This window comes from Periplaneta americana, chromosome 8, assembly GCF_040183065.1.
Source record: "Periplaneta americana isolate PAMFEO1 chromosome 8, P.americana_PAMFEO1_priV1, whole genome shotgun sequence".
Lineage (NCBI taxonomy): Eukaryota > Metazoa > Arthropoda > Insecta > Blattodea > Blattidae > Periplaneta > Periplaneta americana.
The window spans coordinates 41,011,390-41,028,759 of NC_091124.1; the positions used below are offsets into that span (position 1 = coordinate 41,011,390).

General features: G+C 34.6%; 1 protein-coding gene across 7 annotated transcripts in view; it reads left to right on the plus strand.

Moving 5' to 3' along the window:
• Nucleotides 1–17,370, plus strand: part of cno (adherens junction formation factor afadin) — a 552,013-nt gene that overhangs the window by 455,982 nt on the left and 78,661 nt on the right. The window lies entirely within an intron of this gene.

The window sequence follows — 17,370 nt, forward strand, 5'->3', positions numbered from 1 at the left end:
AAATAAAGTTTTGAAATACGCATAATGTTTATTTTTAGTACTGAATATGGTAATGTACATTCATCAGTTCATAATTATTGTAATAAAGTAATACATAATAGTGTAAAAAAATACTCAAAGTTTTCATAACCTTATGACAATTTTAAATGGCAGTCATGTGACGTGAAGAGCAGGGTAGCCAATGTCGCAAGTATGAAGATGAAGCAGTGCTTGATGATTTGAGCATAAGAACATTTTGCTTGCTTTTTGCGGAATCCATTGTGCAACAGCAGCGCTTAGCGGTAATAGCCATGATACTATCCCTCACTCGAATGAAATATTTACGCGCTGTAGGAACAGAGAATTTCAGACTTTCGTATTTATACTCATCCAACACCCTTTTGAAACGGGCGAGTTCAAGTGTTAAATTTAAAGATACTGTCTCTGTGCACTGTTTGCAAGGTCCAAGTGACAGATTACCGATGCTACCCTCTACTCCAGGGACATAACGGGTTTTCATAGGTCAATAGTGTAAAGAGTAAACACAATATGCGGCATGTGCGATCTACAAAAACCACTCACATCTACACCAGACTCTTCTCTTTCGTATGAATGACTATATTTGTTTTTATTTTTATTTATTTATTTATTTTTTTTCGCCTAGCCAAAAGTGCCTTTGTTTTGGTATTGCTGGTTATTTGGGTGCCGGATACGAGAGATTTTACAATATTATGTTTCTGAAGTTGTGAATTTTATCCACCACCTCTTCCTTTCCTTCTTTCTTTTTACTCTTTCTTTTCCCATTCTTTCCGTTGTTTTCTATTTCTTACATTCTTTTTATATTTCGTTCTGCTTTTATTTTCTGTGTATCTTACGTACAGTAGAGCATCAATTATTATCCGAAACAATTGGGGACAGGGGTGTTCGGATAACTGATTTTTTGGATAACCGATCATTTAGAAAAACAAATTGTACCGGTGTCATAGGAGCAGTATGAAACAAAGAAACACTGATATTAAACACAAAACTGTATATACAGTATATATTTTGTGTCACATGTCTTACAAATAACACACAAAACTGACTAGCCTAGTTTGACAAGTTCAAAATGGTCATTAAAGTAGGCCTACAGTTTAGGAAAAGAAGTCCAAAATCAAAACTTCTACATGGCATGTTCGCAAATTTGAATTTGCTGCTGGAACACATTCAGTTAACCAATGTTTTGGTTGATCGATATTCGGATAATCAATGCTCTACTGTATGTATTTTCTTTCTGTTCTTTATCATTTTCTTCTATTCTTTATTTTTCACTTATTTTTCTTTTTTACACTTTCCCTTTGCACTTATTATATAATAAACACACTGGAAAAATTCATATAAAATCTATGCTTGATCGATAGATTGTTAGCACTAAATATCGACTCTGTCAGAAGAAGAGATTTCGCTTCGAATTTGGTATGACAATTCTGGTATCACATGATTGAAACAGGAATTACTAACACGTAAAATTATGTACACATTATCAGCGGGCTGATAGATTGGCCTTGTGGCATTAAAAGGGTCAAGATGTAGTCACTAAATACTTTTTTTGGAATCCGCTAGCCCTGTAGAGTTGAATCCTTCCTTGAGCTAGTAAGAGCTTTCCTGTTCAGGGACATGTTTTTTGCTACTTTTGGAAGAAAACATTCTAAGGATTCCTTCAAATTCAAAATAGGAAAAAAGAATTTAATGATTTCTTCAAATTTAAAATCAGAAAACAGTTGAGGATTTCTTCAAATTCAAAATCAGAAAACAAATTGAGGATTTCTTCAAATTCAACATCAGAAAAAATTTTAAGGATTTCTTCAAATTTAAAATAGGAAAAAAGAATTTAATGATTTCTTTAAATTTAAAATCAGAAAACAATTGAGGATTTCTTAAATTCAAAATCAGAAAACAAATTAAAGATTTCTTCAAATTAAAAATCAGAACAAAATATAAGGATTTCTTCATATTCAAAATAGGAAAAAAGAATTTAATGATTTCTTCAAATTTAAAATCAGAAAAGAGTTGAGGATTTCTTTAAATTCAAAATCAGAAAACATTTTAAGGGTTTCTTCAAATTTAAAATCTGTTACTTCATTCAGATTTAAACCCACAAGTTATATCTAATGGCAAGCATATAACCACTTTATCATTGTTCGGATAAGATATAAATCAGGTTTTACTGGAATATTTTGTTGCATGGCCTAAGTTTCCTTTAAGAGATAGCAAATGGTATGCTGAGAGAAATAAAAGAGTTGAAAAATCCAACGAAAATTATTGACAAGAAAGAACTTGTAACTGTATGTTGTACGAGTAAGTCACTCCTCTTTATCCCCTTGCTTGAATATCCTTGCATAGAAAGGCGCCAAATTCAAGTTTCTAACCTTAGCTACTTGAACTGTAACTACTGTCCGTCTGAGTGGAAATGTCATAGGGTCGTCGAAATGGGGGAATCACTTGACAGAAGCCTTTTCTTTGAATTATTTTAAACAGTTCTATAATATTACGTGCACTTCCAATTCCATACAGCAAGTATTTTCAGGAAAGAACCTAAAAGGAAAGCTACTAGCCTTTACAGAGAGGCCAGCAAAAACGGAGAAACCGGGATGCGACAGAACCACTCAGATGGACAGTACTAGTTGTTTTTAATTTTTTTTTATGTTTACTTTACGACACTTTATCAACTGCTAATTTATCTAGTATCCAAATGAGATGAAGGTGGTATTACCAGCGAAATGAGTCCAGGGTCCAACGCCGAAAGTTACCCAGCATTTGCTCTTAATGGGTTGAGGGAAAACACCGGAAAAAACCTCAACCAGATAATTTATCCCAACCGAGATTTGAACTCGGGCCTGCTCATTTCATGGTTAAACGTGCTTTTACTTCACAGCGGTGGACACAAGTTATTTACTGGTACTACTTTCTGTAAGTTGCATTTCACATAGGAATCCTTGAGGAAGCGATACTACGCAGTAGTAGTTAAAATTTCCAATACTGGAGTTTCCTCCATGTGCTAGTATACGGAATATATTCTTTGAGTCGTCTGTAAATATTTTTTAGTTTTTTTTATGTGTGATGTAAATATTTTTTAGTTTTTTTTATGTGTGATATATTTATCTTGGGAAAATATTTGGGGCTAAGAGCGATGAAGTTACAGGAGAATGGAGAAAGTTACACAACGCAGAACTGCACGCATTGTATTCTTCACCTGACATAATTACGAACATTAAATCCAGACGTTTGAGATGGGCAGGGCATGTAGCACGTATGAGTGAATCCAGAAATGCATATAGAGTGTTAGTTGGGAGGCCGGAGGGAAAAAGACCTTTGGGGAGGCCGAGACGTAGATGGGAAGATAATATTAAAATGGATTTGAGGGAGGGGGGATATGATGATAGAGACTGGATTAATCTTGCACAGGATAGGGACTGATGGCGGGCTTATGTGAGGGCGGCAATGAACCTCCAGATTCCTTAAAAGCCAGTAAGTAAGTGCGTATATTATGTTAACTTGCCTAATAGTGTCTTTTATGAATGTTGCTTCGTTGAATCTGGTATTTCCATGTTATTTGTCTATTAAGGGGAGAAAGTAAAAATAAAAGTAAGTTACCAATAGAAGCTGGAAGTCAAAATATTGAAAGAAAGGAAGGCAGAAGCAGCTTACAAACTGCAATTTAGTATATTTTTGTGTCGAATTATGGAATGTTGCTGTAACTCCTGTTAGAACTGCAAGAAGAGATCTTGTGTCAAAATGTATTAAGGAAAGAAATGTGGTTTATTGTGATTCTTGTAATAAAGACGTAAGTACTTGTGTATTTTGGTGTGCACAATAGCATCGTGGTTGGCATAACATTTCGATCTCACTTTTTTTTTTTTCGAAATTTCTTCACTTAAGTATATACCTGTCACTTCTTGTGGCATAGAAAGATAATTTTCTGTGTTAAAGAACGTGCTTCAGATAAACACATAAGATTAAGTGAAGACAATTTTGAGAAATTGATTGTAGTACAGTGTTTCAAAAGAAAATAAAAATGTAACATAATGTAGAACTCAGTTTTGATACTGCATATTTTTACTGTTCTCTTGCTTCATTATGCATGTTTTGTCATACGATAGTGCATGAATGCTAGCATGTTTTAAGATTTGATAGTGCATGGAAATCCGGGCTATAATGATAATATGATAATAATAATACATTAAAACAGAATGTACTATTATGAGGACAAGTAAAGAACTGTTTTTGAGTTGCAGACAATTAAAAATTAACTGGTATGCTGTATATAAGCAAATGAGAGTACCTCGTAAATATGGTTATTATTCTTTGTTCATCTGTACAGTAGCGTGCAAATTAATCCGAACAACGTAATTACTTAAGCAAAAACACTCAAACGGGATAAAAAAAGGATCTAAGACATACCTCAGTAATCTATGTGGCCTCCCTTGTTCCTAATAACAGCTCTGAGACGATTTGGCATGGATTCCACTAATTTCCCACAAATATTCATTTCTTCATCGCGAAACCATACACCAATGAGGGCAGAAATCATCTTCTCCTTTGTAGAACAATCCATTTTTTGCATTCTTCTTTTGCAAATTGACCACAAGTTCTCAATGGGGTTGATGTCGGGTGAGTTGCCTGGCCAGGGGAGTACCTGAATATTCTTCTTCTTGAAGAATTCTGTAGTTTTTCGAGACGTATGGCATGGTGCCAGGTCTTGTTGGAACACACCTCTGCCATCCGGAAATGATTTTTGCAGCTGGGGTACGATTCTGGTTTGCAATAAGTGAATATATTTGTCAGAATTCATCATTCCCTTGATAGGTATTAATGCTCCAGGCCCTTCTTGTGTAAAACAACCCCAAAACATTACTTTAGGGGGGTATTTGGGTGCTTGTTGGAGATGAGCTGCTGTTACTTTTTCGGATCCTTTCCGTACGTAAGAAACACGGTGGCCGTGGACCTCGAAATGAGACTCATTGGAAAAAGGTACATTCTTCCAGTCATTCACTGTCCAGTGTTGATGTAATTTTGCCACTATTAAGCGTTTTTTGCACATAACAGGGGTTAGCAGTTGCTTCTTAATAGACTTACGAGCCCATTGTTCAGCTTTCAAAAGCCTACGCCGCACTTTTGTGACGTGAATATTCTCCCCAGTGGTAGCCATTAACTCGCGGGTTAAGTCAACAGCAGTTAGTCTAGGATTTAATTTACTTTTCCTGACAATTAAACGATCATCTGCAGGTGAAGTCTTCCTTTTCCGGCCACAGTTTCCTTTTTTCTGGGGTGTGATGGATCCAGTCTCCCTGTATCGTTTTATGATCGAATTAACAGTAGCCAAACCGATGTGACATTCTGCAGCAATTTGCCTCTGTGTCATAGAAGAATGTTCTGCTAATGTTATAATTTTAGACAGTTTTCGTGGAGTTGTATCCATTTGTGAAGACGACAGAATGTACACAGGATTGCAGTATTAAGTCTTCAACACAACTGAAATGCTTATAAGTACAAAACAACAGGCAAAATGTCACATATTATAAAAAAAAATAATAATGACAGACCTTCAACAATGGAATTACACGTACTACAGATGTCAATTAAAGCGGTATGAGTAGCTGTGAGGCCAACAATGACAGAAAATGTAAAAATATGTCGTGTTCGGATTAATTTGCACGTTACTGTATGTGAGTAAATCTAAGCTCGTATTAACTTTCTATAGCTACGCATGTGTTGTGCACACATCTCTTTCGTGTCCATGTGAGAGTACAACTGAACAATATTTTTTTTTTTTAATTTATTGCAACCTCTCCCCTCCTGACAAATGGATTATAATAAACTTTTCCAAGTAGCCTATATATGTATATAAATTGACTTCCTTTGTGTATATAAATGGATTTGTTCACATTGTTGAGTTAGTTGGATGTTACATAAGCATCTCCATGGCAACCGAGCTTTAATTTTCGTAATATCAAATTCTTTCATTTTTTTCTATTAATGTAGGTTGAGTATAGACTTTACGTGTAAAAAAAAATATATATTTTATTTATTATTTATTGTGCTTCCTCAAATTAGACAAAGCATACAAAACAATATAAATAATGAAAGTTAACAGAATAAGAAAAAAGTAAACAAGTACACAAACAAACAAACAATGGCAATTTACAGAATAAAAAAAGTTACAAGTAAAGAAGCAATGAAAGCTAATAAGAGAAAGAAAAAAAGATAATGTTGCGTTAGTTTTTTCAGTTCACTGAATTATAGTCCATATAGGTGGTTTCGTAAAAGTTTGACTGACTCTTTAATTATGAGGGCCAGATTTGTGCAGTCCTAGAGTCTTACAGAATTGAGAAGAGAAGTTAGGTATCGTTCCTCTTGCTCCAAACACATCAATCCCGTAACATTGATATCGTGAAGTTGGTATTTATCTTTATACTATGGGATGGTTGGAACGTAGATTGCTCGTCTCTCCTCATGTACGTCTTTAGGCTGTCCTTTATATGTTTCAAACCTGATGGTGGGGTCGATTATCATACCCTGAGACAGGGATTCGCTAATGGCGATTATGTCAATTCGTATGTAATATATAATACAGATTATAATGGGTTGCAGTGGCATACGCGGAATTTTGTCAAGGGAGGGCCATTAATAAAATTACATTATCAGTATTTAACATTTTTTGTATTATTATTATTATTATTATTATTATTATTATCATTATTATCATCATCATCATCATCATCATCATCACCACCTTAAGGGGAGAGGATGGTATTTTTTGGTGAAAAATGAGTAAATTAAAAAAAAAATCTTTAAAATACTCTGTGGTATGTGTGGAATGCATAGCATAATATTTTGTGGGTATTTGTGCCCTTATCAGATGTTGAGACGCCATTTTTAAACATCCTGCGTTATGGATTTTTAAATCACTCGCCCCCTTTTATTATTGTTTCTGGTAAATTGAATTTAAAAAAAATTGTTTTTCTTTAAAATACACTTTGATACGTGTGGAATGCATTGCATAACATTTCGTGTGTATTTGTGCCCTTATCGGATGTTGAGACGCCATTTTTAAACTTCCTGCGCTATGGATTTTTAAATCACTCGCCCCCTTTTATCGGTTTACTGTAACTTCATTTTTTTGTTACATAGCCAGACAAAAATGGATTCAACTTCTGAACTATTACAGATACATGCATAAAATTTAGAACACACATTCTTTAGACTATTAGGAAACTTTTCTCTCTAACAGAATTTTGCTAATTGATTTCATTTTAAAACTACGTCCGTTTGTTTGCAAGAAAGGATATCAGAAAAGTGTTATTAAATTTTAATTGTTTATTTTACAAACGTAGGGACAAATATAAAAATTCTGTTACAGACAGTTTGTAGAGCATGCTTTTGCAAGTACATTGCAAAAAACGGGATGAATCTACCTTTAAAAATGGTTTAGATATATCGGTTTTAATAAAATCTTTTATTGGGTATATTTTTTTTCAAATCTGGAGCCCCCAAGTATTTTTTTTTTTCAAAATATTTATTTTTGGTTGAGTTGCTACAGCTATGAGCTCTTTACATACAAAAAATTAATATTTTACACCAAATAGGAAAAAAGTTAAAAAATAAAATACCATCCTCTCCCCTTAAGATTGAAATTAGATCAGAGAGGAAATGAAAGTTCAGAATTCCTTTGTAAAATACAAATAGTGTGTTTAGGCACCTAAGACGAATTTAAGAGCAACGACTGCCAAGGAAGATTTTAGAATAGATCCTATCTGATAGACTGGAGAGAGGCCGACTTAAGAAGATGCGGATGCACGATGTGAGGGAGAGGAAGCATTAAAGTGCAATAAACTTTGTACACAGGGAGTTGTATACTCTGTAGGCTTGTTTACAAGGCCATGCGTAGGATTTTAAAAATTGGTGAGGATTGAAAGTGATAAAACATTTTTTCACGAAGTAGTTTGTAAGAAACTCTTTAATACACTGCTTATTAAATACAATATCACGGTTTCAAATGGCGTGTACACTGCCGATATTGTATATCACACTGAAATACTCAATTATTTCAATTTCTAACTCGCTTATATCTTCCCAAATGTGGATTAAACCTCTACACGGCCTTGTCTTTATATGTAATGTAATAGGGAAGTATGATAATAATGATGTCATTGATGAACATGGATGAAAGGTAAAAGGAAAGACCGAAGAAGAAATCCTATGAATGCGAAAATGGAATTAAAGATAGAGGAGTCAAAAATGAGAAAGAAGATGGGGGTGGTGAAGACAAAGAAGCAGTTTAAATATGGAGAAAGGGAAGAAGCAGAAGAAGAAAAGAGATGACTGTAAATGTGGACGAGGAGACGAGAATGGAGGAAGCAAAGCTAAAAGAAGAAAGAGAAAGAAGGAATAAAGGAGAAAGAAAAAAATTAAGTTGGAGGGCTACAAGAAAGAGAAAAGGAGGAAATATGGAAAAAGGAAAATAAAGAAAGAATAAGAAAAATAATACAGAAACCTTTAGATTTAGATCATGGAAGAAGAAGAAGAAAATGTAAGAAAAGTTAAATTGGAGGATCTCAAGGAAGAGAGAAGGGGTGAAATATGGAAAGAGGGAAGGAAAGAAAGATAGAAAGAAAAAATAAGAAAACGAATTCAGCAGCCTTTAGATTTAGATGGAAGAAGGAGAAAAAGAAGAACGGAAAATGAAGTTGAAGGGCCACAATGAAGAGAGAAGGGGAAAGCATGGAAAGAAAGAAAAATTAATACGAAACTTTTAGATTTAGATCATAGTAGAAAAAAAAGAAGAAATAAAGAAATATTAAGTTGGAGGGCTACAAGAAAGAGAAAAGAGGAAAATATGGAAAAAGGAAAATAAATGAGAAAACTAATACAGAAGCCTTTAGATTTAGATCATGGAAGAAGAAGAAGAAGAAGAAGAAGAAGGAGAAGAAAATGGAAGAAAAATTAAATTGGAGGGCCTCAAGGAAGAGAGAGGGGTAAAATATGGAAAGAGGAAAAGAAAGAAAGATAGAAAGAAAAAATAAGAAAACGAATTCAGAAATCTTTAGATTTAGATGGAAGAAGAAGAAAAGAAAATGAAGTTGGAGGACCACAATGAAGAAACAAGGGGAAATCATGGAAAGAAAGAAAAAAAAATAATATGAAACTTTTATATTTAGATCATAGTAGAAAAAGACGAAGAAATAAAGAAAAATGAAGTTGGAGGGCTACAAGGAAGAGAGAAGGGGAAAATATGGAAAAAGGAAAATAAAGAAATGATACGAAAACCAATACAGAAGCCTTTAGATTTAGATCATGGAAGAAGAAGAAGAAGAAGAAGAAGAAAATGGAAGAAAAATTAAATTGGAGAGCCTCAAGGAAGAGAGAGGGGTAAAATATGGAAAGAGGGAAAGAAAGAAAGATAGGAAGAAAAAGTAAGAAAAGTTCAGAAACCTTTAGATTTAGATGAAAGAAGAAGAAAAAGAAGAAAAGAAAATGAAGTTGGAGGGCCACAATGAAGAAAGCAGGGGGAAGCATGGAAAGAAAGAAAAAAAATAATACGAAACTTTTAGATTTAGATCATGGAAAAAGAAGAAGAAATAAAGAAAAATGAAGTTGGAGGGCCATAAGGAAGAAAGAAGGAGAAAATATGGCGAGGAAAGGAAAGAAAGAATAAGAAAAGGATTACAGAGAAATCTTTAGATTTAGATCGTAAAGGGAGAAGAAGGAAGAAAGAAAGAAAAATAAGTTGGGGGGAAGGCACAAGGAAGAATGAAGGAGAAAATATGGACAGAGGAAAAGAAAGAAAGAATAAGAAAAATAACACAGAGTCCTTTAGATTTAGAACATAAAAGAAGAAGGAAGGAAGAAGAAAAATAAGTTGGAGGGCCACAAGGAAGAAAGAAGGAAAAAATATGGACAGAGGAAAAGAAAGAAAGAAAGGGAAAATATGGACAGAGGAAAAGAAAGAAAGAAAGAAAGAATAAGAAAACGATTGCAGAGAAACCTTTAGATTTCGATCATGCACAAAAAGGAACGGTGGTTAAAGGGGCTTTTAACAATTTATTCAGTTTTTTCCTGTAATAATAATTCTCCCTGCCGCATACCAAACCAGTTTTGTTTTTACAACATTGTCGAACAGTAAGTACTCTCTGAGACGCTGGATAAAGAGCAGCCGTTACTCTGTATGTTGGTAAGACACGTAGGACGACTAGAATGCACTTTTAAATGCCAGACGTCGGCGGATACTGCATCTGTTCTCTCCTCTCTCCGCTCCACCCCGCCACTTCCTCTTTAGCTATTACCATGAAGGAGAATGCATTCAATGAGGGCTTTGGCCCGACAGCAGGCTACTAGAGGGACTTTTTTTATTTATATAAAAAGTAACACCTTCAGTCAGTTCTGGCCAAGCCAGTTTTCGTGACCTTTGACCCTCCCCACTTATTCTCTCAACCACGTGCTTTTCCTTTTTAATTGAACCGAGGTATAGCGATTACTGCCGAACGTTTCCGAATGTAACCTGACTTCTTGTAACGTGTTTTGTTTTGTATTGTAATCAACATTACCATGTTGGTGCGCCAAGCGTGTAGTGAATGTTTGATTTATTCTCTTGAATATTAGAAGTAATTTTCATAGTGTGCAATTTTCTTTTTTAGTAGACGTGTTTTATTTGAATATTTCGATGAGAATGACTGAAACTTAATAAAATTGTGCGATAGTTGTGGTGATTGTGTTTTTATTCAACATGCAGGTTAACGTAAAAGGTCTACTCTTATACTGAAACCGGTATTGATGCAGTACGGAAAAAGAAAAAAAGACTCGGTAGTGTTGTTGAATATAAAACGAGAGGCACAAGATCGTACATCATATACATTTTCGACCCACGAAGTGTTATAACATGATTTAAATAAATAAACAAACAATGTTGCGATATAGGTATAATTCGAATAGTGCTTTAAATGATGGACGAGTCGTCGATAATAAGAGTCGCTATAATAATGAAGCACAACAGTGTCAAAAACAAGACATTCGTACTTACACAAAACACGATAGTGGACTGTTGCACACAAAAAACGATAGTGGAATTTTTCATAGATCAGCATTATTGACGAAGAACGAAAATGCGCGCGGAAATAGGAATCCTCCATTGTTAATGGTGAAACCAATTAAACGCTATGAAGAAAATGACTGTATTCAGAATGCCTGTATTCAAAATGTTGGGAACGATATTAAGGTAAGATGTAAATGTGGTTATAATCTATTAGCAACAGCATCATTCATGTTATATCGCTTGTAAGACAAGGAAACGTGTTCATAAAATTGTATTTGATGGGTGCTTTGATTGGCATAATTTTCAAACTTGTCATTAATACGGGCATCGAATGAATGGCAAATGAAGCGCTGTTGGTATGTTCATGTCAGACTTGCATTACATTTTAATAATACAGTTTTCTATTTTTAATATTATACTGTTGTAGTGTTTGAAGTTTGCCACGAATTACAGAGAACGACAAACATATAGTAAATGAATGAAAGTAAATACCAATACACACAAACGCACGCACACACACATTGATGGCTAATAAAATAGTACAGATTAAATTCATAAACAAAATATGAGTTTAGAAACGAATTAGGCCTAATAAATGAATGCACGAATGTTTAAATAAATAACATGAATAAATGACGAAGTTAGGAAGTACCGGTTCCTAAATGAATGGTTAAACATATGATTATAATTTTATAAATAATAATAAATTGGAAAATTGAGCAAATAGATATTTAAAATAATAAACGAACAAGGGACTAATATCACAGTCTAGTATAAACAGTCACGAAGCTTGAGTTTATGAGGGTACTAGGAACAATAGACTGTGCAGGTACTATTTCGCATTGTCTGTGATGAGGCGATAGTAGCGATCCTAGTGGTTAGCAACTATCTATGGATGCATATTTACTACGTATTGAGCTTCGTGACTATATACTAGGCTAATAGCAAGGTCAGCCATTATAAACCAAAAAAGTAGCCTACATAAATGGGCCTGTATTTTAATAAATTAATGTGTAAAAATATGATAAAAACTAGAATTAAATCCATAAATGAAATAATAAGGAAACTGCAAAAGAAAATAAAAGATTCAATAAATAAGGAAATGAGTGACAGAGTGATATAGAGGGCATCATGTCAGAAGGGCACATGATCAAATATTGCGTTATTGAAATATTTTAATATAACCTATTTATGTTTAAAACCAATTGTTTGAGAATTACAATGAACATCAGAAAGAATCAAAGAAAATTTCTCCTTATGTAGACAAAGCTAGGAAAAATCATTCTACTGTATATTTATGTGGCTCTAGTGCAAATTTGCAGTTTTGTTGATGCGCCCTTCTGGTGTGATACCCTCGGTATGTACACGTGAATAAATTATAGAACAACCGATTGCATAAATGAATAAATAGTACTGGTCAGTATTATCCAATGAGATAACCTACATTTTAGATTTTAGGGTTATTAGTCAAAACTCTCCGTGCAGTCACATGAACGCAAATGTTTAGTCTCTTAGTTTTTCCAGCATAACTAATTGCAGCATTGTGATTGAGCAATAATACCATTAAGTGAACAATTTTTCTCTGTATTCAGCAACAATATACTGTTCACTGACATTCCTTATTGTACGTGTAATTACGATCCAGGCCCAATTTATTTTGACTAAGCATTCACCCTGCTCTAGTGTGTTTGTAATGGTAATGCATACAGGTTGTTTCTTTCGTTGTTGGTATGGAGTTATGTACGAAAGCTACAAATGGTATGAAGAAACGACATATGACATATGACTACGTACTACGTTCTACGTTCAAAGAAATAGTACGTATTCCTGTTCTTCTTCCGAAGGCAGCACTGTTCATAATGGGTGCAGGGAAACAACTGTTTGTAGTTCCCTTGGCTATAAGGATGTGTATGTTCTTTCAGAATGATGGAGCCCCTGTACAGTTTAGTCGTCAGGTAGCACATCATCTAAATCTCACATACTCCGAACGATGGATTGGTCCTGGTGGTCATGTGCATTGGCCACCAAGGTCCCCAGATCTTACTCGTGTCTATTTTTGTCTGGGATTGAATTGAAGGCGAAGTGTACAAAATAAAGTAGATACAAGGGGGCGAATTGGTCGCTTGCATTATGAATAGTGCTGCCCTCGTAAAAGAATGTCAAGACGATCTCAAAAGAGCGGAAAAGTGCATTGAAATGTATTGATACCATGTAAAGAAGCAATGACTGTAATTATTAAGTAATTTGGCTTTTTTTCTTGCCACTTGTAATGCTTGTTATGCATAACATTCAAACAGCTTTATCTCGACAACAATTAAAAACTGGACATATGTTTAAGTTATATGGAATTTTTTTACTCAGAATAGTGGATAAGTTGACTACCACCCAGTTAAAAAACTAGATATTATTCCTTCTGAATCATTCTCTATTTATTTTGAAAGAATTTTTCCTTATTCTAATCTATCATCGTTTATTATTATTATTATTATTATTATTATTATTATTATTATTATTATTATTATTATTATTCTTATTCTTGACAAGTTCCTACAGGTTGCTCTGTATCAGGCTACATTCGTATTCCTCAGTAGGTTATGAAAGTATTATTTTTCTATCACAGGTTCAGAAGGATATGAGCAGTTCCAAATAGCACACATCTGGTAGTTCTCATATTTTCCCCTGACCTGGTATTTTTACACATTTTTGTACCAACCTTCATGGTATAAAGCCAAGAGGTCCAAGTGCATTTTCACGTCGTACAGTTACCTCATTTGCGAGGTATATTATATTTCATTTCTTTCTCAGCCTTCATACATACCAAGGTCTGATCGCACGGTATAGCGACGTAATCACTTGGCATGATTTCATATCGGAATTACGGATTACAGTATCCCGGGTATTAACTGTTACTTCGCGATCAGTTTGGATGTACTTGTCTTACAGAATTGTGTGATAACTAGAGACCGGTACAATATGAAGAAATTTTTCCCAAAATATAGCTCCTACATATGAGAATATTAAAGATTTTATCAATTTGTCCTACAGAATATCTGTAATATTGACAATTAATATTTGAGGAGTAAAATTCGCTTCGGCTCAAATATTAATTGTCAATATTACAGATGATATTCTGTAGGACAAATTGATAAAATCTTTAATATTCTCATAGCTAGAAGTGCATATTTCTGTACAGATTACTGTGCACTTAACTGCGGAATCCCGGCCAAACAGTCACTCAGTTGAGTGCGCTCCTTGTATAATGGCAATTGACTTGAATAAAAATGTCAACGTATATGCCTAACTTGGAGTCAGGCCACAAAGGGAAACATTGAAGGAGGAGAGTTCGATCCGGTGCTGTGGATTGAATTCGGCGTAGCTCAGTGGTCAGAGCGCTTGGTACGTAGAACCAAGGGCCCGAGTTCGATACCCGGCGCCGGAGCGAATTTTTCTCCTCAAATATTAATCCTATATATGAGTTATACTCGTTGGGACATATGCTCACATCAATAAATAATAATAAAAATAGGCCTAAATTAGTTTGGTAATATATGAAATAAATTTATATTAGTGTTAAAGTATTGTCGTTCTTAAACCATTTGGAGCAGGTTTACCTACATCATTATTTACAAACACAGCCTTTAGACATTAACGATCTTACTAATAAACCGTGCATAATTTTTATGAGACTTAACGCAGAGTTTGGACAGAAAACTTTACTAATAAACCATGCATAAGCGATGCATGTACAGTAGTGGCAAAAGAAACCGGACCGACCCTTGTAGCTGATTTCAGAGCCTTGTTCACTCCAGAGCACGATAGACTGGTAGCTAAGACTTTCGTGGTTCGAATCCTGCCTGGGAAGGAAACTTTTTTTTGTTCCTTATTAAAATTTATTCCGAATACTTTAAGATTGCAGCGATATTTTACTAAATTAACTTGTTATTCCCAGAACATGAATTTTACCAGCAATCGAAAAGTATTGGGAATAAATTTGAATAAGGAACAAAAAAAAAGTTTCCTTCCCTGGCAGGATTCGAACCACGAAAGTCTTAGTTACTAGCTCTGGAGTGAACAAGGCTCCGAAATCAGCTACAAGGGTCGGTCCGGTTTTTTTGCCACTACTATACAAGGTACACTATAAGCAACGTGTAACTATACATGAGAACTGCTTTGCTGTAGTTAAACATACGAAATCCCCTGTTTAAGTGTTAGAGATAAAAAAAATAGCCGCCCTTTAACAGCTGTTCGTACCGATTGCCATTTTATGATGATGGTTGCCTTGTAACCACAGAAGATCAAAACAAAGAGCACAGTTAGAAGAATATTGTTGTAGCTGTACTCTTTGATCAAAATATAACGTGGTAATCGATCAGGCCTTGTACTATCGATACTTAGTGCGGCACACTAGCGCATATTATCGGGTGCAATAGAGAATCTCAGTTATTCTATTACCTTTCGTAATAAAACAATGAGGAAACTATGACGTAGCTGTGTAACAATAATTATGCTGTTATACACGACATAATATGTATGATTATTAGTCAGGAATTTATATACGACTTATAAACGAGCTATTCGCTGTGTAACTATGAGACAGTTAAACGTCTGTATAGAAGTTTTTTATTAGTAAGATCGTAATAGTTTTCTCTATATTTAATATGTTACCAATTAATTATAATAAATGTGCATAATTGAACAGTTTGTCACCACCATCAAATTCTTACCTAGAAAACTCAGTTTTTTTATACTAAAGAGAACAAAAAAAAATCTTAACATTGGCCTGACTCAACACTGGTTACAATAAAACTCATGTAACTTTCGTATATTTTCTGACAAAGATTACACCATCTATCAGTTAATATTGATTTATACGATGGCAAATACAGGAATTGCAAAAAGAGGAAAGATAGAGAGCAAAATTGATGTTTGAAACTCGTTTAAAACATTAATTTGCACGTATAAAATTAAGACATAGCAACAGTGTAAAAGACTTTCACTGGATTCGAAAGAATGAGCAAATATGAAATACGAACCACATATTTTGTTGTGGCTTCTTGAATTCATTGACGCTACGAGTTCAATGACTCTAAAGGGGTATTTGGAGATTTCAGTTGCCCTTGGGAATGTTGGTGTAATGAGTAGCTTGGATTTTTCAAGTGTTCCCTGGAAAACACCTCTATTGCCTCGTTTTAATGTTCAGTGGAAGGTATAGAAATATTAACGGTGGGTAAAAAATCATGCAGTATATATGTAAAAAAAGATTTTTATGGGATTAAAATTTTACAAAACTTGTATGACAAATGGAATATTTTTTGGCGTTAATTGCATTCTGCACATCGCGAATCATGAAAATTCTTCATTCCATTCCACTACGAGGAATGGTTTAGAATATAAAATGCCGTGTTTTGCCTGTCTCTAATTAAAACCACAGTAAATAATGATAGTGGTATTTCATTTTGGCGACGTTTTCGGTAGTTATTCAGCGTGGAAGTTCAGCCTGGACGATAAATGACCAAATAATTTGCCTGGATTTCTCTGTCAGGGACAGGATTCTTTAACATGCCATAAATCTACGACACAGAACCCACAATTCCATTTCCTTCCCAGGGAAAGCCATGTCAAAGATTTTAATGTCCTTAAAAATCCATCGTTCTAGTCTGGGAACCCTCAATCTTTGATCCAACGTCCAGAATGATAACTAAATATAACAAAAGAACAAAAGTTATTATTGTGGGTTGTGGTATGGGAAGGGCGATTTATCTAGAGCAGTTTCCTGCAGAACAGATTCAGAAGAGGCCCGTAAAGAAAGGAAACGGGAAAGAAAGATGACAGTCATTTTACAGTAGGGTCTTATTGTTTGTTACTGACTTCCATTGAGGAGTTGTATGTGAAACTAAATAGTTTGTTTTGTTCTTCGAATATGTATCTTGCGTGGGAGTCATTGTGTAATAGAATTTCATAATACTTTACACAAAGAAAACTGCCTTATACGGTGGTTTCATGCAATGTGTACAGTGCTAATTACCGTGTCACTGAGGGTCGTGTGAACCCCTGTTCCTCAGCCATATCCACCCGGGGGCAATCACCCCTCTATTGTCTCCGTCTGCAATATAGTGTGAGCTCCACGCCTTTCTTGTCGTGAAGGTTATGGGAGAATGGTCGAAAAATAACTTCATTACTTCTTTCTTCGGAGAAGAGTAAATTCATGAATTTGCGATGCTCTTTTATTCGTTCATAGATGGACTGTTAACAAGATTTGTGCTCTTTGTTATTGGGAATTAACTTATTTAAATCTCCTTTTCAACTACAAAGCCTATTCAGTA